We start from the raw sequence: 23,240 nt of genomic DNA on the forward strand, positions 1-23,240 counted from the left end.
CAGTTACCACATGGTGTGTACAACCGGAATCCAAATACCATTTGTCTTTCTCAGGCACTCCGCCATTTGCAGACATGAACACCTGGGGCTTTGCTATCGTTGATGTTGTTGAAAATCTTCCTCTCCCACGGGCTCCTCTGCCTCTGGAAGACCTCAACTTGTTGACTGGGCAATTCCTGGCAAAATGCCCAGGCTGCTGGCAGTAAAAACATCACTTTGTTTTGACTCTAAAAGCCACAACCTCCTCACCATTCCCAGGCACACCATCTGGTCCACAGCTCACTGCTTGTGCCCCCTCTTGGTCGCACTGCATCTGAGGCTGCTTCTTCTTCAAGGAACTTTCCAAATCTCTCCGATCCAGTTCCTCCAAAATCCTTCCACAAACCAAATACAAAAACGGGTCTTGGATTCTCAGGTTTTGGAAAGAGTGTATTAGAAAGTCTCAATCCTCTGACAGGCTGGACAGCACAATATAACACTTCTGTGCCTCTGAATACTCCAAGCCTTTTTCTTCTGCTCCAACCAAAATCTCTTTAACATTGTCCAAATGCTTCCTTACATCCTGGCCTTTCACAAGCTTTGTTTTATACAGCCTCTTAGTCCAAATTATCTGAGACATGCAAGTCTCCCTCTGATGGACATCTTTTAAGGCTTGTCAGATTTCTTGTGGAGTGTCCTTATTTCTAACGTGGACAAGCTGGTTTGGTTGGAGACACAACACTAGATATGCCTTAGCTTTTCTGACATGCTCAGGATTCTGATCAGTATTATCCAGAGTTCTACTGAGATCCTCTGACTCTAACAAAGACCTCATCATTACTGACCAAGAAGAGTAATTCTCATCAGACAACTTCTCAAAACCCGAGATGAAGTTTTTAGCTGCCATCTCTGCTTAAATCCAACTCCCAGGCCGCTTCTCAGCCTGCTTGGAAAACTTCTGGATTGCACCATAAACTCCCAGTGAACCGGTTGCTTCTGTGACCCTCAGTCCCCGAGATTAAGCCTCTCTGCAAAACTCACAATAATAATAATAAAGCAAATCAGTCTTCTTTCCAGATGAACCAGTGTCCCCTTTTCTCTATGGGAGCAGCCACCATTTTTCTCTCCCCAGGAATGTTCTTTGAATAGCATCACATAATCAGATAGTATTATCTGCATGAGATATGTTTTCAAAACATTTGGTTATCAGGTTAACCTACTTTGTTGAACAGCAACTTGGATATGTTTTAAGCAAGACAGGAAGTTTTACCAGCTTGTCAAAGTAAAGTCTTACCTAAAATTATACCATCACCCCATCTATCATCTTCAGGGACATTTTTCATACTCATATTCACATCAAGATGTAGAACTTGTTGCACCTATAGTGACTAAACAAATTACTTCCCGAATACATGGATAGAAGTATTTTAACAATGCTGAAAGGCAAGGAAAATAGTTGATTTAGGATAAGTAAATCTTTCTTGTTTTATTACAAGATTAGCTATAAACACAAAAAGTTTCTCCAACAAACTGCAGAGCATTTAAATTGAACAAACAGTTTAGACAAGGTGAGCTATTCAAGGTAGAGAATGGGTACTTTCTGTAAAATAGTTGTCAAAAGCTGAAAATTGCTTCTTGATTTAGGGTATCTATAAAATTGTACAAAATAGAATGCATCTATAAAACCATTGTTTTGTTCATGGCAGATACTTAGAGATTTTGAACATCTTCCTGCTTTCTTGCTGTTGATGTTTCTGCATAAACTAGAAAAGCACTGGAGAAAACAACACAATATCCAGGCACTATTATTACAAAGCTACATGATGGCATTTGTTGCAGAGAGCTTTTCACTTTAAAAGGTACTGTTACCTTGTCCACTGAATAAATATGAAAGCATTTACAAGTATGTTACTGATGTTTTGAAACTTCCAATATTCAGAATCATGGGAAAATATCCTTGAAAGACTAGATGAAAATTCAATGCGTGTGCGCGCGCGCGCACACACACACACACACACACACACACATATCAATCAATCAATCACTCTTGCCTCCAACAGACAAGAGTTCTTTCTCCCACCCTGGACCTTACACAGACATATTAACCTTCCTTGACTAGTTTCCAAGATACCTCACACCTCTGAGGATGCCTGCCACAGTTATGGGTGAAATGTCAGGAGAGAAAGTTTCTGGAACATGGCTATACAGCCTGAAAGACTCACAGCAACTCAATCAATCAATTGATGACAATATATGATATGTAGGTATATTATTAAAAATCCTACATAAACATTACAATCTTAAAAGAAATTGTGGTATGTGCTACTGATTTGCACTTCCAGTTCTTAACTCTGCATACACAGTTTTAAGTTCCCAGTGTAATAGCTGTTTTGCTTACCTCCAAAATCAAGCATCAATTCAAAACAAGAAAAGTATTTGATTAAATTTCAGGACATGCAACCTTTGATTAGGATTGAACAAATATAGATTGTATAGCAACAATGTTATCATAAATAATCTATAGTATTTTGCCAAACCAAGAGCTTTGCGTAAAAAATTAAGGATGACTGAGCATGTTGTTTCAGCTTGAGACTATCCCATATTTTCTGTGTTTCTTCACATTATTGCTCTCTTCATGCTTGGAACAAATGGCCCTATTGGGCAGTGTAACTTGTTGAGAATTTCATTTTTTAATAAATTAGACTCTACTGAAATTCAAAGGTTCTCCTTAATCAGGATGAAAAGACCTGAAGAGAAATTTTGAGATTTTTGTACAGGATGACAAAAGTTTCCATCCTCACAGCCTTGATCCAAGCAGCTTTGCCTGACTCTTTGATAAACCGAAATCTTGACCAACTTATTCAGCTCTGCTTGAGATATTAAATGAGGATCACTGGACGTTGATGGCACAAAGTCAGAATCAACATCAGCTTCCATGTGCATCTGATCGCCATCATTGTCTGCCTTCTCATCCTCTAGTGTCCATGCCTCTGGAATGCCAGGCAAGGTTCTACATGATCAGAAATATATTCTTGTGCTATTTAAACATATTGAGTCTCTGTTACATGTTACATAATGTTGGTTATGGCTGTCAAAGTTATGAGCAATACAACAAATCATGCAAATTACTGTCGAGAAAGAAAATGTTTCATAATTTTGCAATAAATGTAAAACAAAATTGACTGTTTCTCAAAAACCTTATATGATGTGTCAGTTTTGAAGTTATTTATGTGATCAGCATAAAAAATCTATTTGGTACACAAAAAAATTGTAAAGGAGATAAAATATTAGTAATAAAATATTAATTGTTGTTGTTGTTGTTGTTAGCATCGGTGATGATCATCCAAAAGTATTGCGACCACACAAGGCATGATTGAATGGAGCACTACTGAATTTGGAGTATATAGCAGGACAGCACCAGACAATGAAATGTGTGGACATTTGTTTTGGTGTTCATTTATGTAAATGCATGTTTTGGATTTGTGTAAGAAAGAAAGAGTGTGTGTGAGAGAGAATGATCAGTGCAATACATGAATGGCGGTTTGTGTATACATTGGATGTGGCTGTATGAATGGATGAGCAGAGGTGAGCAAGAAAAAAAGGAAAGAAAGAATGGAGGAAAATTGGATAGACAAAGTTGGAAGGTTAATAACGAATGGGGTACAGCTGAGTCTGCTAAGTCAGAATGCATTTTTGTGCATGTGAGTGCACCAGTATTGAGAAAGAGAAGGCGAGGGTGAGAAAATGAGAGAGCAGAGTGGTGCTTCTACCAACTTTTGGATTTGATCTTTCCTGGTGATGGCTCTGGCATAGCCGATCATTCTATGTAAACTCTGATATTCTACATAGGCAACAAACTGAAAAGTATTTCCCACTCCTGTTCTATAAAATTGTTTCAATTCCATGGAGGTTTTTACATATTAGCTTTGAAGGACTACATTATCTCTTTACCTTTTATGGCACCAGCTGATGTCTCTAGTTACTCATCCTTATCCCATTATTCATTTTCCAACAGTGGGAATTCAAGATACTAAGCAATTATTTAAAACTGAGATCAAAACTATAGGTGCACCCCAATTGGCATTTTACATTTTATTGGATTGAAAGGAGGATAGCTTTACCTCTCAACAGCCTCTTAGGCTTTTTTATCCCCAGTGATCAATTGCTAACAGTCAATTTAATCGACACAGTGAAGAAGACCAGTGATGTGTGACCTGTACCTCCCAAAAAAATTGTTTTGTTCTACCTCCAACCAGCTGTTTTTTGAGTGAAACTTTGCAAAGGAGATGGGATTATTTATTTATCTAGCTTCCTTCCATGCTGTGTTCCTGATCTGTATCACCTCTCTGAAGCCACTATTATCGCTCTAGAGGTGTCAGAGGGAAGACTGGTTCAGACTGCAATATTAACAAGCAATATACCTCTGAACACACATGCTGGCAGAAAATAAGAAGAGACTTTCATCATGTCTTGCTTTTGAACTCTCCACTTTGGCTTAACTATAGTTGGTTACAATGTGCTCTTGAACTGTTAGTGATCTGATCCACTAATCATGCCTATGCACACCAATTTTTGTAAACCTATTTAGGAGTGAGAAATGCAGTTCTAGATCTCCACTAAAACATTTTTCAATTGACCACTATTAACTATTGTTAATATTAACACTAGCAATGCTAATGGTCTTTCTGCTTCAGTAAATATTAACTATAGTTAATATTAATATTATTATTCCATATGGCATTTTAATGAATGTTAATGCTTTAAAATTGATAACTCATTTAATTGACGTTTAAATCCCTATTTATACCTGTTTGAAATTTTTGTATTCTTTTAAATCTGTACTGTTCTTACTGAAAACAAGTATTTCAAAGGCTATTCCCTCAGAAATATTGAAGACAAATGTTCTCTCCTGCTGAATTCTGTGGAATTAGTTAAAAACGCAAGGCTTTATCTCACAATTGGAAAGGTTTGCAGCTAATATTATGTTTTTAGCAGACTAAATTTTTCATACTTGATTAACCTGTGACAAAAAATGACATCTATTATGAGAAACAGTTGTAAGAAAATAGTTCATTTTCTATTTCAGTATGAATTCTACATAATTCAGTTTGAATAGATGATTCCAAAGAATGGTTAGTCTTTGTTTTTCTCACTGCGATACTATTCTCCAATCAAAATATGGCAAATTAAATTATTGCTGCTGTTGCTATTTTGGTGTGTACCCCTGACAAAAAAATAAGGAAACGTGCACATGGGAATGCATAGATTGTTTATAATAGCATACTTAACCAAGTATAATATGCCATCAACTGTAATGCACACCTCAGTTTTCAAGGAGTGTATTTCAAAAAGAAAGAGAGAGTTATTGTCAAATGTAATGTGTGGCTTCCCCTTGTTTGTTAGTCATTCTGCTGTCCACTTTGGAATGGTTGACAGGCAAAGGGGAAGCCATGTCTTTCCATCAGGCTGAGATTGGCAAACACACCAGCCTCAGCCTGATAGACGTACAGGATATTATTTCTAATTCTGAGTTTTGAGATCATTACCTTTGACATACTTTTTTTCTAAAATAAAAAAATAAAAAAATCAAGATTTCATCTTATTGTTATTCATATATAATCAAAAAATAGAAGGGTTTTCACATCAACAGCAACCAAAGAGCCTTCTTATTAGCTATGTTGATCTGCTGCTATAAAACTAAGAGCACTACAGCACATTTATTATATAACATTCATGACTGTAATCTACCTCTCCAGAAGTATGAAGTGTTATTCAGGCTTTCCAGTATATAGTAGATATGGATTTGGAAGTGGGGAGGGCCAGTGAAAGGCCAGCGATAAATTGCAGCAAATACTGACACTAACAGTTACATTATTGTCATTACTACTATTACTGTCATTCACAAAGCTGTTGTGGAGACTACAAATATCCAAGCAATAACAAATTTGCTATGTGCATGTACAGAAATGGGTATGTCTGGATAACTACAATGCACCTTAATGGGGCACAGATAAATGTGGTTGTTACCACAGAATCTCATTGGGCAAACAGGATCTGTTTAGCAAACCAAAATGGGGCAGACCCACAAGAAAAATGAATATCTGGAGACACATGTAAGTAGGAAAATGGAAATATTTACTAAACACACACCAGGGGTACACACAGTGTCAACATAATGAATCCCAATGTACCAATTATAGACAGCCACCAGAATTACAATCCCATAGCATGTATTTATTTTAAAAATGAGCCTCATACAAACAAGGAGTGCCAATGCTCATGCCCAATTGATAATTATTTGCCCTCTCTTCAGGATTGTCTACCCGGCTTTAATAGCCCATACTCACTGTTCCGGAACTTCTCATGCTTATAACAAGGTAAATTGTGTTAACCTGGTTTAGCCTCATGGTAAGAAAAGTTGGGGGATGCTTCAGTTTGGTGGCAGTTTATGGATCACCACTTGAATAGTACTAACATGAACAGTATCTCCAAAAAAATCAGCTTGTGCTATCCTAAGAACTTACTGCTTAGAAAAAGATCACTGCTTTGAACTAACTCTGAATTAACAACCTTATATAGATGCACCACAGATAACTTGTAGAGCTAATGACCCAGGAATGTCACCTACTGCAACAAATACTTCAGGGCCATCTGGAATCAACAAAGTGCAGAAGAGAAGCAAGAGAGAGGGACACTCAGTGAGAAAAAGGAAGAAGTCTAGTGGATAGATGCTGATTACATGGACACTCTGATGGCGTAATCCACACATTTACCCAGTGTCCCCAGGCAGTGTACTTCCTTCTATGTGTTCATCTGGAACAGCACAGGAGACATACTGAAAATATATCTCTGCTGTGGCACCTGAGATGGTGTCTACCTACCTTCCATATTGAGGATAACAGGATGATCTGGGAAAACCATATAATGTATTGATTGTTGTTGTTACAGAATGGCCAATGTGCATGTCCGAGATGAGTATATGTTTGCAACATTCCATCTGGCTAGATAGTTTGTAATGCAACATCTATAGTAAATGTATAAGTCTTAAAGAAGATGTAGAATTTGTTGTTCTTTTAATTTGAGATATCAGAGTTTGAAATTTAGTCCCTTACCTTCATTATTTTCTTTTTTTAGCTCAGAAGCTCAGTGTAGGCCAGCAACCAATGGTTCACAGACTGGCATCAGTATATGGATCACAACTTTGAGCAGCACTAATATAAGCGATGTCTCCAAACGCCAGTTGGTGCTATCCCAAGATCTTACTGCTTAGCTAAAGCTCTGCTTGTCTTCTTAGTGTTTTGTCCCAAGGGCATTGCTGTAAACAGAAAGTCTATGCAGCTGCAGTTCTTCAGGTTAGACCAAGATCCAATGCACCCCAATCCCCAGAAGAGGTTTTGTGCTGGTACAAAGGGCACCTGGGAAAACAAGAAGTGAATAAATTCCTGATATAATTGAGCACTAGCATGGTATTGAATTTTGGACTTTTCTTGTAAATATGTAAATATTGAATTATTCGTATTGTGATTTTGAATTCAGATTTCTACCCTTGGTCCAGTGTGTTGGGCATTCTGCCACATGTCAAAACCTGCTAGCTAGCACTAGAAAATACACAAAAATGTATCTAATACTATTGGTCTAAAGTTCCACTCATAGCTATTGACATGCAATTAAAATGCTCCAGTGCTGTATAAGTGCTACTTTCTCCAGTGTATAAATAGACTTATTTTTAGCTTCTTCTTCTTTGCTTCTAGTAGTTACCAGCAGTTCTCTAGAGAAATCTGGGACTTAAAATTTATATTCATGTTGAAATTAAGGCTGCCAGACTGAAGTTCCAGTTGTTAATAAGCTGGCAGGTTTCCTATTTCATGTCTGAGAAGTAAACTTGACCTGCCCACCCTTTCATTTCATTGTTTAAAAATGATTGACAAAGAAAACTATCAGCCATGACCGTAGGCATTACAAGTAACAGGTGGCCTTTTTGTTTCCACTTCCAAAGAAATTGCTTTAAGGGATCAGTTTACATAAGCCACCTCATTGACAAGAAGGCAGAGGAAATGACTAAATCCCGAAGCACGTTTTGGTAACAGATTCAAATGTTTCAGTGACAGAAAGGAACCCCAGAGGCCATTTGCTCAAATGAACCCACAAACCACAATAGGCAGCTAAGGAAATGTGTCATTTAAAAAGAAGACAGAATAGGTGGTAGGACTGGGGCAAATCTTTGCTCTGTATGAGTTTATTTAGACATGATGGCTATCATGTAAGCATGAATGCAAATAGTGAGGAACTCTGTTTATAGATACTGATTGTTTAAAGCATGATTATGAAATAAAGGAGAAGAAAGAAAAAAAGAAGATAATAGTATATGAGTAAAAACTGGGCACATACATTAATCTAAATAAGCCATGTTTCCAATAATACATTTTGTTGAAACTCACACCCATAAAGACAGTGCTTAGCTACATGCTTAATCTGCTGTTCAGCAACTGCTGCTCAGAAATCACAAGGACCCTGATTTCCATTTTTATGGCATCCTTCCGTCCTTGTGCCCCTCCTTCCTCCCTCCCTCCCTCAGAGTAAGAGTTTCTGTTGGAGCCCAAACATGTATATGAAAATGGAAAAACCTGGAAAATGAATTTCATGAATTTACCATCATTCACCTTCCACAATGTCACAATTCAGCAACATTGTGCTGAAATTTAGATTTGTCCTACACAGGATTCCCTCAATAATTTCTTCCAGCTAATCTGAGGAAGTCAATGTGTTGTCAAAGGCTTTCATGGTCGGGATCACAGGGTTGTTGTATGTTTTCTGGGCTTTATACAGATAAGCCATTGAAATCCACAAGCATGTGGACAACTTCAACAGAAAGAAGGAAACCATGAAAATGAACAAAATCTGGCTATCAGTATTGAAAAAAACCCAAAATCAGAACAGTAAATAAGGAGCAGCACTCTGAAAACAGAAGAATTCCAGACAGGAATCAATCGGGCAGCTAACGACTCTGAACAAAGGATTCCCCCAGGCCAAATTGCAAGGCTGGGAAGGCCATTTAATATTAACAAAGGTGATTAATTACAACATTCACACTGGTCTCCAACAGACAAGAGTTCCTCCCCCCACCTAGGAACTTCTACAGATATATAAACCTTCCTTGCTTAGTTTCTCCATACCTCACAACCTCTGAGGATGCCTGCCATAGATGTGGGCGAAACGTCAGGAGAGAATACTTCTGGAACATGGCCATACAGCCCAGAAAACATACAACAGCTGAGAAAGTCAGTTTGCATTTCAGCTTCATGGATGTTTTTCGTCAAAGAGAAAGTTTGGTCATGTATGGCCTGCAGTAAAGAATAAACACTAGTCCTTTTCCAGTTTTGAGGAATTCTTTATGCAGGATTGTATCTGTTTAAAAGTGTGTATGAGAATCTCCAGCTTAGGAAATCCAGCTTTTCAAATTCATAGGGGAAATAGCAAGTTTTTGGATCAGCATTTATAAAGGACCACCCCAGACATATTAACTTATATCTGTTCTGTCCCTGTATGAAATATTGTGTGTTGATTATTCTTCAGAGAAATTCATCAACTTTCTTCCCTTCCAGTATTTTAAGTATTTTAAGGAAATGAATGTGCAATATGTTTTCAGAAACTATTTATTTTTTTCTGGTTGTATTTATTTGCTGCTTTCAGTTTCTGGAGTTGTTGCTCAGTTCCTACTGACATTATAACATTGATTTCCATTATTTTTCTAAAACACAATACTTTATTTTAATGAACCTTTTCAGTTCTCTTCTGGTTTTTGAAATGCACAGGTGGTGTGTATAAAGGTTGTCTGGCTGTTACATTCAGGTATTTATTGTCCCAGCTAGAATTCTTTGCTTGTTTTGTTAATGTTTTTGATTTGAGTCAATAAACACTTAATTTCACAGCATCTGGTTTGTAGATAGTGCTAAATATATTGTGTTTGCACTACTTTAGAGTTAAAATAGAGACAGGTGAAAGAGAGAAAGGGAGGGGAAATGAAAGAGAACTCTCAGGGAGGGCAAGAGGACTTATCCCACATGAAGAAAGACAACCAGAGTGTGTGATCCATAGGGCTGTGCACGGATCCTGTGGCTGGCGACCACAGCTACTTTCTGTTCATTCAGCTACATGTGGAGTGAAGAGAAGCAGCTGTGCATGTATGGGGTTTCCCTGTGAGCCCTACCTGTTGAACCAATCAGACCAAAAGAAAACCGTGATGTGTTTTAGCCAAGCTGGGTCTAGTGAGCACCACCATTTTTCTGTTGCAAGCAGGCCTCTGGGAGAGACAGATCATGCTACAGTCCACTGGTGATCTAAATTCTCAGTGCCGCCTGCAGTTCTGTATTGCTTGCCTTGCTTTTTGACTCAAATAGCAATCTATTTCTTTGGCAATTTGATAAAATTTATTTACTCTTACTTTATTATTATATTTTCCTTTATTCTTTATTTGTAGTGGGACTGGCCACTTCATAGCACACAATTAAATGAGTATTTCTACACACTTAAGAAACTGCCACCAATGATGCCATTCATACAATGCAAGCTTCAAATCTCAGGTACAGGTATTTTGTCATTTCTAAAGCTGCCATAAAATGAGGAGGCGATTTATATCTTTTCTTAACAATTTCTAATGCTCCTTCAAGCAGTGTGGCTTCCACTGGAATACGTTTTTTAAAAAAGGTGCCTTAACTCTGCTTCATTGAAAGGGTGTTGAGGGCAAACAACCCCAGAAAAGCTGGTTACTTAAGTCTAATGCCTTAATTCAGGTCTAGTTGAAGAATATGAGAGGAACCAATCCCAGAAAAAGTGATTTACTAAGTCTGATGCCTTAACTCAGGTCTAGCTGAAGGATATTAGGGGAAATAATACCAGAAAAGTCTGATGCCTTAACCCAGCTATTGTTGAAGAATATGAGGGGAAAAAACCCCAGAAAGGTGATTTCTTGAGTCTGATGCCTTAACCCAAGTCTAGTTGAAAAATATGAGTGGAAAAGATCCTAGAAAAAGTGGTTTCTTACATCTGATAGCCTAAAAATGATGGAAAGGGAGCTTCAAAAGTTCCCCCTTTGTCACCAATGGGCCGGATCTTCCCAGAGCAAAAAACAGAATCCCTCCCCCTGAATTCCGGAGGCTCCCAAAAAATGTATTGCGGCATGGGGAGGAGGGTCACCAAATTTGGACACCAAATTCCCAACCCTAGTGATCCAACCTAACATGTGCATAATTAAGACTAGTGGCTTTATAGCCATTAGGGCAGTGAATCTATTTTGGATTTTAATCTAATTTTTAAATAAGCTATCCAGTGCTGAAACCCTTTTTAGGATAAGATTCAGCACTTTGGACAGATTCTTTAAAGTTCAGACTAAGAACAGATACATCACTACATTGAAACAGGAACCACATGCTGCTGATGCATGAATTGTGTGTTTAGAATCACAGAGTTGGGAGAGAACACCTTTTTTATTTAAAATGCTTTTAAAGATGAAAGTGTTAAGATCAATTCAGGGGGTGCTGTGGTTTTTAATTTTTAATTTGTTTAAATTATTTTAACAGAATTTTTAAAATACCATTTATATTGAATCCTTTTTTAATGTTTGTATATTTGTATATTTTAAGTGGCTATGCTGATGCTTTTATGTTAAACCGTTTTGAGTCCCCTTTGTGGAAGATAAAGTGGGGTATAAATAAATAGAAGAAGAAGAAGAAGGAGGAGGAGGAGGAGGAGAAGGAGGAGGAGAAGAAGAAGAAGAAGAAGAAGAAGAAGAAGAAGAAAAGAAGAAGAAGAAGAAGAAGAAGAAGAAGAAGAAGAAGAAGAAGAAGAAGAAGAAGGGGCCAACACAAGGGCCACCCAGTCCACCCCCCTGCCATCCAGTTTCTACTTAAAAATCTCCAGAGAAGGAAACTTCGTCACGCTCCAAGACAGCATATAGGCAGTCCTCGTGTTACAAACATTCAACTTACAAATGACTCATAGTTAAGAATGGAGATGATACAACAGGAAGTGAGAAACATCTATCTCAGGAAAAGAAATTCACTCCTGAAAGAGTTATCATGGGAAAAAGGTGTCTCCACTGAAGCTTTACTGCCAATCCTTGTTTCCACAACAATCCAATTATCCAAAAATCCAATTATCACGGGGACAGAAAGTGAGGAGAAATCTTCTGAATGGGAGCACAGACAGAAAAAAAAAATCACAAAGGTGTTCAGCCTTCCGTATGCCATCCAAAGCTACTACACACACACACACACACACACACACAAACACAATGTACTTGTTTCAACTTACATATTTAAGGAAAAGGCTACAGAACCTACCTTGTTCATAATTTGGGGACTGCCTGTATTCCTTTGCCAAATAGCTCTTACTCTCAGTAAGTACTTTCTAACGTTTGGGTGGAATATTTTTCATGTGGTTGGATAAGCAAAAGGTTCAGAAGACCCTTCTACCCAATTTCCATTAACTGTATGCACTGCTGACACACTGGCTATTAGCTTTTATGTGTATCAGTGGATTAGTTGTGGCTAAACAAAAGCTTGAACCTAATGGATCAACCAGTTCTATCTGTTTTGTCATCTCTCTTATTGACCTCTCTCACTTTCTCATGGATATAAATTATTAAAGATGTATTTGTATATCTATTTACTTGAAACAATATCTGGTTGAACTTACACCAGTTCAGAATTGTACTGGAAAGCAACTGGTGCATATGTTCCAAGAAGCCTTTTTGGGTCCTAGGCCAAGCTCTTATAATGAAGTGTTGCCCTACTGTAGGACAGGCTGTATTGTTAGTTTCCTAATACAGTAGAGTCTCACTTATCCAACACTCGCTTATCCAACGTTCTGCCGGCCCGTTTATGCTGGATAAGTGAGACTCTACTGTACTAAATACTATTTCTGTTGCTATTCTGGTCATAAGCCTATATAACACATATAACATCAGAGTATTCAAGTGGCACTTTGAAGGAATCAAAATCAATAAGCAGCAAAAGCTGGAAAAATCATGAGCTATGTCAGATTCTGATAAGAAAAACATATTCCATGTTTAAAATGAAAACAATGATCTGCAATAGCAGAGATGTGCCTGTTAGACACTGCTTAAAACTGGCTACTTGCATGTTATTGCAAATTAATCCCCTTTAGCCATTAACTCAGTGCATGGCTAAAGGGTAGAAAGCAGGCACTAGTGTGTGTACTGCTGAATATATCGCAAATCAAAGAGAATGGAATTACTGCCATGTAAAAAAAAAACCAATCTGCTTAGTCCTTACCTAAATGATTATGTCTAAAAATAGCCATTGGAAGCTTGCTCTTATTCTTTTTCTAAACCACAATTCCTTTTCACTATAGACAGCAAAAATAGACATCATGACGGGATCATTACATTTCTCTCCAATATTATCACAATTTCTTCAATTGCAATTCTGAGAGGTTAATGTTCTGTATAAATAATTGCTTTTTGATCATTCCAAACAATAACAACAACACCAATAAATAGTATCTGAAGCAGCCAGGAGATCACAACTCAGTATATGTGCTGCTTATTATTTTGTAGTATTGCCATCATTTTGTTGGACATAGTTTATGACTTATATATTGTAAGATGTCAGCAGGCAGGGAAAACTACGTATGTTTCCTGGAGGGTATATTTCACTTTGGGAAATCTAACAGCGGAAACCAGACTAACCAGTGTCAAGGTGGAAGGTAGATGGAGTGATTGCAAGTGTTCATTTATATGAGGATGATTGAAATCATAAACCAAGAGACTCCATACGTATGCTATTCAAATGTATTCAGTCTTCTGGGAATTATGAACCCAACTGATTCCTGTGTTCAGGCACATATTCATCTTGGGTTCTGACTGAGTTTCGATCGTGGGAGAATTTTACCAAATGAACTTTATGAAGATACAAATTGCCCTATTAAATGACTCGGAAAAGCATTTTCCCGAGATAGATGGGATTGGACGGTGATTGTGGCCCTTCCAGACAGCCACTTAATTCAGAGTAAGGAAATGGGATTAAAAATCCTGGTATCTTAATAAGATTCCTCACACAGAGCATTAGTCATTGGAAATGTTCTCACAGCATCTAGAAAAGTTTGGTTAATGCAGATTGAAGGAAACTGCAAAAAATTTCCATCCACTGGAAGTTTTCTTTTAATATTGTTCTTAATGACTCTCCAATATGCTCTGCTTCTCATAAGCATTTTGCCAATACTTATGAGTGCTAATGCGCTGATGCAGATGTAACAAAGTTAACACAAGGAGATTTTCCATCATCGTGTCTCCTCACCATCATTCCTGGTGTATTTAGGTTTGCCCTCTTGAACCCTTTTCCCTTTGGTCTTACTTGTCTGCCATGCTGGTGCCCACTGTATAAATTCAAGCTCTATTTTATTTCAGAAATATGTGGAAAAGGAATGGTTGGAGAAAATTCTCGTGGGAATTGCTTTCTTCACATGCTTCAATTTAACCACCTGTGTGCTTGTGGTTCCATCTGTTTAAATCCCTCATCTGCAGTTTGAGAATTTTAAAATGACGATAACTGTTGGAACAGTCTACACGAAGTACTGTAATAAAGTATAGGGTTTTGGGGAGCGCTGGGATATACATAAGCCAATATTGGATTTTATGTGAAACCTTTGTAACATGATCAAGCATGCATTTTCAGTCTATGTTTTCTAGCCACCCCCCTTTTATCCCACTTTCTTCTGGATTTCAGGGCCTGTGTAGCCCCTCCCCCATGTGACATTTATGCATACAGGGAATATGTCCCAAAAGAGTGGGATTTTATATGAAAAACTGAGATAGAATATGAGTGAAAATATATCCCTAATTCTGAGATTTTACATGAATCTGGTTATCCTGACATAATGAAACTGCATTGAAGAAACCACCTGAGATGTGTTATACATGAGGCCTACATGCATAGTTTTGTAATTTGCACAAATTAGTATGTATGTAAAACTTCTGTTTCTGCATAAAAACTGATATTATTCTCATTGGTAGGCTAAGCACATAAGCACACAGCACACACAATAGGACTGGCTGCCTGATCAGAAAAACACAAACAAATTTTCCAATGCTGCAACATGTAGTACTTCACAAAACAAAGCACATTTTTTCCCTTCAAAACCAAGAACAACAATAATAACAAATTCCTGCCAATCTCATAGAAACTGGCATTGAGAAGATTGGGGTTTTTAAGCTTTGTATTCATTTCATGAAGGTAAATCAAGTTAAGATATATTTCTTGACAGGAGAGAAGTCAAAATTGCAAGAATTTTCTGTGATCAGAATTCTGGTTTGTACAAAGGCCACATCTCTACAGACATAAGTACTATATACATGGCTGTTCTGTATATTCCAAATTCCCACTCGGAGGAATCAGTTTTTCAAATCCCTGACTAGGGCTATGGTTTGTAATCCTACAGAAGTACTTTGCCTTTCCAAATCAAACATTATAGGTCCAGGTGATAGCATGCTGCCTGTAGAAGATGTGTGATCATTAATTATCTACAGATTCTAGAACATTTTCATCTGTACATTTTCAAAGGTAATTTTTTCCATATGTTTTTTAATCAAATACATTATCAGACTTTATAGTGAAGGATTTCAAATTACTAAGCACATTTGGGATGGGGAGATGTTTCCTGATTTGATTCTGAGCTGTGAGGAAAATTCAGCTCCATTCAACTTTGACCCATGAACTTAGTGTAAAGAAGATCTTAAAGCATCCCATAATAAGAGTATTTAATTTGAAACTGGGAATATTTTTCCTGAAGAAGAACCAGACATTCTCTTTAAAGCCACTTTTCCAATTAATGGAGCAGGGCTATACTTGTGGTATAATTACACTTCAAAAGGTACATTTTCAGACCCACTGTTAGCTATTGTTGGACAGTAAGGGATCTTTCATGGCTCTTTGTATGAAACTGTGATTTTTACATTACTTCCCATTGCTGATAGCAGTCTCAGACAACAAGAGATACAGAATTCCTACTATGTAATCTGTTGTTAAAGCCCTATAATACTGCCATCATTGACCTAAATTCATTTTGTCTTCCTATAGTTGAGAAAAATACAGCAGACATGGATAAACACCTGCTATCACTACTGTGAAATGGTCATTAAGGTTATTCACATTACCCTAGGGACACTTGTGTGTAACACTGTGTGCCTATACTTTTTCTTTGAAATAAGCAAGGTATATAATTACCTCATTTTACTTCACTTCAGTCCAGTCTAGAAGACAGTTGGAACCCATCAAACCCCTCCCTGGTTAGACCAGACATACTTAATCCTGTTTTGTACTTAAATGATCCCCAAAAGAAGAAAATAGTAGTGCAAGAAAAATAATAACAAAAAAGGTTGCAATGATGTCATAAAGAAGGCTAGATTATATATATGCTAAAATTGAATTGCTTGTCAGGCAAAAAAATGGAGTCCAGACTGCAATATTTTCAATTGTATGAATACGTGATCATAGGGGCATCTGATGGACATTTGAACGGTGTCTAATGAGGCAACTGTACTCAAAGCTGAAGGATATTCAGCTATTGGTTTCCTCAGAAGTGTCTCTCTTTGTGAGCATTCAAAATTTGTTCGCAGCATCACAGACTTTATTTTTGGAGTTGTCATCCATAAAAAGTCATTTCCCCAAGCTCTGGATGTACCTGACACATTGCTGGGATTAAGCAGTGGTGCTTCAAGAATTTCAGTTTCCATTGAAGTTAATCACCTAAATACAAAAGATGCTTCTGCTTTTTAAAGGAACCCCTCCCCACACACAATCCACCTCCTCCAAATAGTTTAAAATGTGAACCATTCTCCACATGAGTATTGGACATCGGAACTTTGTTTACATATCATGGACCATCCCCTCCTGCACTTGCTTTCTGAATGCACAGACCTGCCTTGTAACCAATCAGAGCACTGATCTGCCTTATTTTATGGTGCCTGCATTAAAAGTGAGTAACTGTGGTGCGAATAGAGCCCAGGTTTTTTTTGTCCCAAATTGTCAGGGGTCCATATTCATGCTGAAAAGGCATAAAATAAAAGATCCCACTTTTATTTACTACTTCATCTTCCACTTTATAACACTTCTATCCCTAGTAACATCCAATATTCTTGAAAAGAAGCGTATAAAATGTGGAATAGACAATGTTATTGTTAGGTAGATTGGGAATTGGTTAATCGAACTGAACTCAAAGGGTCCTTACCAATGGCTTCTATTCATTCTTAAAAGAAGTGATTAGTGGAGTGTCATAGGGCTCTGTCCTGGACCCAGTGCTAGTATTCAGCATCTTTATCAATGCCTTGGATGATGGAATAAAGAACATGCTTATCAGTTTTTCAGATGACACCAAATTAGTAGAGATCAGAATTAATAATGACCTTAACAGATTAGAGAACAGGGCCAAAACTAACAAGATGATTTTCAATAGCTAGAAATGCAGTTATAAAAAATGAAATACACAGATATAGTATGGGTGACACCTAGTTTGTAATCAATACTTGTGAAAGTACTGTTATTATTTAGCAGTCTTAGTAGACCACAAGCTGAACATGAGTCAACAGTGTGATGTGGCAACTAATCTAATTCTAGGCTGCCTCAATAGGAGTATAGTATCTATACTGAGAAAAGTCATAGACTCCACTCTATCTCATTTTGGTCACACTTCACCTGGAATACTGTGTGTAGTTCTGGGTACTCTAATTAAAGTAGGATATAGAACATGTCCAGAGAAGGGCAACCAGAATGATAAAGGGTTTGGAAACCAAGCACTAGGAGGAATGGTTTAGGGAGCTTGGCATTTTTAGTTTGGATTAAAGAAAGCTGAGAGGAGAAATGATGGTCACGTTTAACAGTTTGAAAGACTGTCACACTGAGGAGGGGGCAAGATTTTCTGCTGCACTGGAAATTAGGACACAGAAAACCAAGCTGAAGTGAGAGACGGAAAAGTATATGTAATGGTCAGGATGTTAAAATGACAAAGTGTCATGGTGGGAATGGGGAGGAGGCTGGCAACACTTGATGGAAGTGGGCAAGCAAACAACTAACCTGCTACTATTAGATAAATCTATATATATAAAAGACAAACGGTGTCCTCCCCTCCCACTAAACAACAAAAGTACAAGCCCCAGAACCTAGAAATTTGGCAGCACAATCCACCATCCTTGCCTCTAGGTTCCGGAAACAAAAAGAAAAGAAAAATAAAGTCCTAATTAGAGGGAGAAGAATAATTGTCTTTAGCCAATTGCTGCCAGTTAGAAGACTAAGCTCCACCCACTTGGTCTCCTAGCAACCTACTCAGGCCTCACTCTCTCTTCCACACTGCCTATAAAATACAGATTATTTTATTTGAACTGGATTATATGGCATTGTAGACTCAAGGTCCTTCCACACAGCTATATAACCCATTTATAATCTTATATTATCTGCTTTGAACTGGATTATCTTGAGTCCACACTGCCATATAATCCACTTCAGTGTGCATTTTATTCAGCTCTGTAGAAGGAGCCTCATATAATCCAGTTCTAAGCAGATAATATAAGATTATTCTATCTCACCAATGATATCCAGGATGGGACAGCTCTTATCTGCCTGAGGCGACTGTGAATGTTCCACTTGGCCACCTTGATTGTCATTGAATGCCCTTGCACCTTTAAGGCCTGGCTGCTTTCTGCTTCGGAGAGGAATCCTTTGTTGGGAGATGTTAGCTGGCCCTCAGTACATCATGTCTGGAATTCCCTGATTGCTCAGTGCTGTTCTTTAGTTAACTGTCCTGATTTCACAGATTTTTTTTAATACTGGGAGGCACATTTTGTTCATTCCAGGCAGGCAGGAACCATCCAGGCTTTGAAGCTACAAGGCTATTCAGTGCGAATTCCAACATTCTCACTTGCCTAAAGTAGATAACAGTTCTTTCTTCCACCCTGGTCATTCCACAGATATATCAACCCCACTTCCTTTTGTTACAACACATTTCACAACCTCTGAGGACATACATGCAGGCAAAACATCAGGAGAGAATACATTTGGAACATGACCAGGCAGACCAGAGAACTCAGAGTAACCCAATACAAAGAGAAACAAAAATAATAAAATAAATTTAAAAAAAACAATTAAAAAACATAAATAAAAACAATATAATCAAATAATAAAATATAATACATACAAATAATAAAATAAAATAATAAAAACACAAATAATAATGAAAGAATAAAAATAAAATAAATACAAATAATACAATAAAAATAATAAAAACACTAAAAAATAATTAAAAACACTAAAAATTAATACAATAAAATACTATAATAACAGAAAATAACTAAAAATAATACAAGAAAATAATAAAATATAATAAATAAAAAAGATAAGTTACAATAAAATTAATTCAAAAATACAAATAAAGTCAAATAAAAATTCCACAACAAATTTTAACCAATACCACCACCACTTTGCCACAGCAACGCGTGGCTGGGCACAGCTAGTCTATCATAAAAAGCATAGCTCCACATTTAAAAATGTATGTATAGTTCAGTGGTCTCACACTATTCATAATTAAGAACTATAACTGGAGACTGCTAGTGAGATTCTTTGGAAGGCAGAACTGTCAATGAGCAAAGTTCCACTCCTTTCTTCAAATTAGTTTTGATTGGGGATCTAATACTTCTCTCAGACCATTATCAAATGAGGCTCTAAAAATGGGTCTGGTGTTACAAGCCTGTCTCATGTTTCAGCTGGAGATAGCCATTATTTTTATCGCATCAAGCAGTTCCCCAAGTGTTTGAAGAAACTACCAAGCACATTTAGTTTACCACATCTGCTCTTTCTAATCTGTGCATTGCTAGGTCATCCATGCCCCCACCCATTTTTCCAGAGGAATTTCACAACCCCATAAGTCCAAGATCTCACAAGACTGCAGCTTTGCAATTAAATACTGCCATGCATTCACAAGCACTGTCCCTTTAAAGACTAAATAATAATAAAAAGGAGACATGAATTTTGCATTTACTATTCTTTTCCTAACTTGTGTATTCTGCAAGAGAAAACCACACAGTACCTTCTTGTTTTGCAAAATGATTGCAATTAATAAAAAACAGAAATATATGTTTTGTAATCAGAGGCCTTTCCTTGGTTTGTGTACTTAGCAAGGGAGAGGGCTGTATTTACCATTGTCAAAACATATCAGGCTGTGTTTTGCAGAAGACCAGTTCCAACATTTGCAAAAGAACAAAGGAAAGTTAGAATATAGTATGGAAATGCCTAATGAAGAGGATAAATTAATATAACGAACTTTGAAATTGCACAGTTTCAAAAATTAATAAAAAAAACAAATGAGGCACAGCGCTTCTGATGACCAGATGTAAAATGATTAGTGATATGGCCATGGGAAGTGAAGCAGTTCAAAATGATACCCCCCAACACAACCACAGTGAGCTCTCACAGTTCCCAAACTCACTACTGAAGTGCTTTTGGATTTAACACATAGATGGCAACATTTGCAACTTATATGTCACATATGACTGGCACTCTGAATTGTGCCTGAATACAAACTGGTATCCAGTGAAGCTGTTTTTACAGGGAAGTTCTGTGTTTCCAGTACATATAATTGTGTTCCTTCATTGATTCCAGACTTTGCAATTAGGTCAATTTGTATCAAAATTTGATTGGAACAAAAGTCTCCTTCTCTCTGCATCTCCTCTCTTGACTGATGCCTATTGTGCCTCAAGTTAATTAGCTTAAATCATCTAAAATAGAAATAAAGAGGGAATTTCCATATTACCTCCCAACAAGACGACTGCGTCCATTTTATGTCACCTGCATGTTGGTGTGGGACAATACTGGTCATAATAATTCCAAGTACACGAAGAAAATAGTTATTGTGCCCAAGAGACATTGTGTTCAGAATTATTATTATCTAGTATAAACTCTAAGAAAGAGAATGAGAGAGAAAAATGTCAAGCATAAAATCAGCTCCAGAGGTATTGGACGTTAGAAGATAACACTCAACTTTTATAGTGCCTTTTTGAGGAATTACTTATGCCAACAGAACATGGGGACTTGATGTGTTGTTGTTTTTACCTATGATAGCTGCATTCATTATGACTTATTGCTGTTTACTTAAATGTCTAAAAATTATTTCCCAACAGAGATAGCTCTATAAAACAACTTAACTTTATGTTAACAATTTAGCGTAGATTTTATATCAACTGCTCTAAATGTTTTACAGAGTACTAGGGAGATGAAATAGACTTCCATTTCTTCTTTTTCACAAACCATGGAGACCTCTTACTGATCATAATGCAAAGGGATCTTGTAGCACCTTTGAGACCATGGATTTTTTCACACAAGACTGGCGAAACTGAATTTCAGCAGGATAATTGCATCTGTCGCTGGTAGTTATCACAAGATATTGTGTGTGTCCTGTAGCTGCTTTGAATTCCCATTGTGAGTATAGCACTATTTTTTATTGATGGGTAAAAATCATCAATGCCTCCTGATACTGCTGTCTTTCCATTACAACCTTAAATGTGATAGATTCCTTCTGCTTCTGTCTCAATATATCTGCAGTCAAATGGGATCACTGAGCATCATTCTCCCACTCATCTACTTCTTTTTGGTTCTTTTAAATCTTTTTTCATATTTCCATAATTGCAAAATTGTGGTAATATATATATATATATATATATATATATATATATATATATATATTTAAAAAAAACATGTTGGGTAAGCCATAGGACAGATAGGTTATGGAGACTGTACAGAAGACAAATCACAGGACCATATGTCAAAGCACTGCCATTGTGCTAATCAGAGATATGTTTTCATTTCCTACACTAATGTGATTTTCAAACTTTGTCTATATTTATATAATTGTAAAATATTTTCTGGGATGATTTTAATAGTTTTTTTTTAGATTTTCTTGTAAGTGGTTTTAATTTAGTATGTTTGGAATTCTCTGCCTCTAAGTGTGGTGGAAGCTCCTTCTCTGAAAACGTTTAAACAGTTGGATGGCCATCTGTCAGGGATGCTTTGGTTGTGCTTTTCCTGCATGGCAGGAGATTGGACTAGATGGCCCATGTAGTCTCTTCCAACTATAATTCTATGATTCCAAGGCACCTTGGTTCCCACTCTGGGAGAAGGATAGCATATATATGATACCAACAAACAATAGATAAAGTGGGAGTCAGAGTATTTAGTTGGGAATGATTTTAGTTGCCCTCCCCCCCCTCCCAGATGAATTCCTGAGTACATTCTTGAAAATAAGGTTTGCAATAGGAATGATAAACAGTTCCAAATTCATATGAACAATATTCATATGACCTAATTTCCTATTTTAATTTTCATATAGAAAACCCATCATGAGAGAATTACTAAATAAAAGAGATGTGAAATCAAAAACTTTTTCAAATGCTAACAGTCATGAATTTATTATTCATTATCAGCCCCACGTCAGCATAAAAAGTAGTAATCAGGGTAAAGACTTGCATTCCAACAAAACTTTACTTAGACCATTGTTCAAGGCGTCACTTTTATTATTATTATATTTAAATCACCTGAGCCAAATTTTATGTTACTTTATCATTGTCTTTAAATAGCATTATCATCTTCATGTGATAGTTATTTCTTATGAATGCATCTCATGTGGTAACAGCTGGTGTTTATCACACTTACTAGTTAAAAGAATATTTTCCCCTGACATGTTAAGCACAAGCTGTAGGCACATGTTCGTAAGATTTTTCACATTGAAAAAACCCAAGCAAACAATGATGACATAACATTTAATTATTATTCTGGGTGCTTCTACACTGCCAAATAATGCAGCGTGGAGTCAGATTAGCCTGCATTCATGCACACAACACATGTAAACTGATACAAGTTAACCCAGGAGTAAGCTACTTAATGGGACTGCATGCCGAGTTAAAAAAACAAGGGACCTTCCAAATCCTGCTCCAGCATTCAGATCTTTCAGTGTGCTAGATGAATGTGTTTGTGTGCTTCCTGGGCTTACACAGCATGGAGAAGCAGAGTGGCTGCCCCCCTGTTCGCAACACCCTAATTCATCCCTCAAAAAACAAAAACAGCATTTACCTTGATATGCCACCTCTCCATTTCCTGGTTTCTCTTTACCTTACTGAGCCTGGAAGCTTGAAAGGGAAGTGGGGGCTCATGCCTCCTAAGCTGTTTTACACAGGACTTCATCAGATAGACTTCTGGCTCCACTTC

At 37.2% G+C, this 23,240-nt stretch overlaps 1 protein-coding gene across 6 annotated transcripts in view; it reads left to right on the forward strand.

The window, feature by feature from the left end:
- cntn6 (contactin 6) overlaps window positions 1-23,240 on the forward strand; it is a 344,808-nt gene that overhangs the window by 26,520 nt on the left and 295,048 nt on the right. The window contains exon 2 of one of the 6 annotated variants that reach the window (XM_016991662.2): window positions 10,457-10,559. The exons of the other annotated variants lie outside the window; for them this stretch is intronic. The gene's annotated coding sequence lies outside the window, so the exon portion shown is untranslated. The remainder of the gene's footprint in view (window positions 1-10,456; window positions 10,560-23,240) is intronic. 6 annotated transcript variants of the gene reach the window in all.

This window comes from Anolis carolinensis, chromosome 2, assembly GCF_035594765.1.
Source record: "Anolis carolinensis isolate JA03-04 chromosome 2, rAnoCar3.1.pri, whole genome shotgun sequence".
NCBI lineage: Eukaryota > Metazoa > Chordata > Lepidosauria > Squamata > Dactyloidae > Anolis > Anolis carolinensis.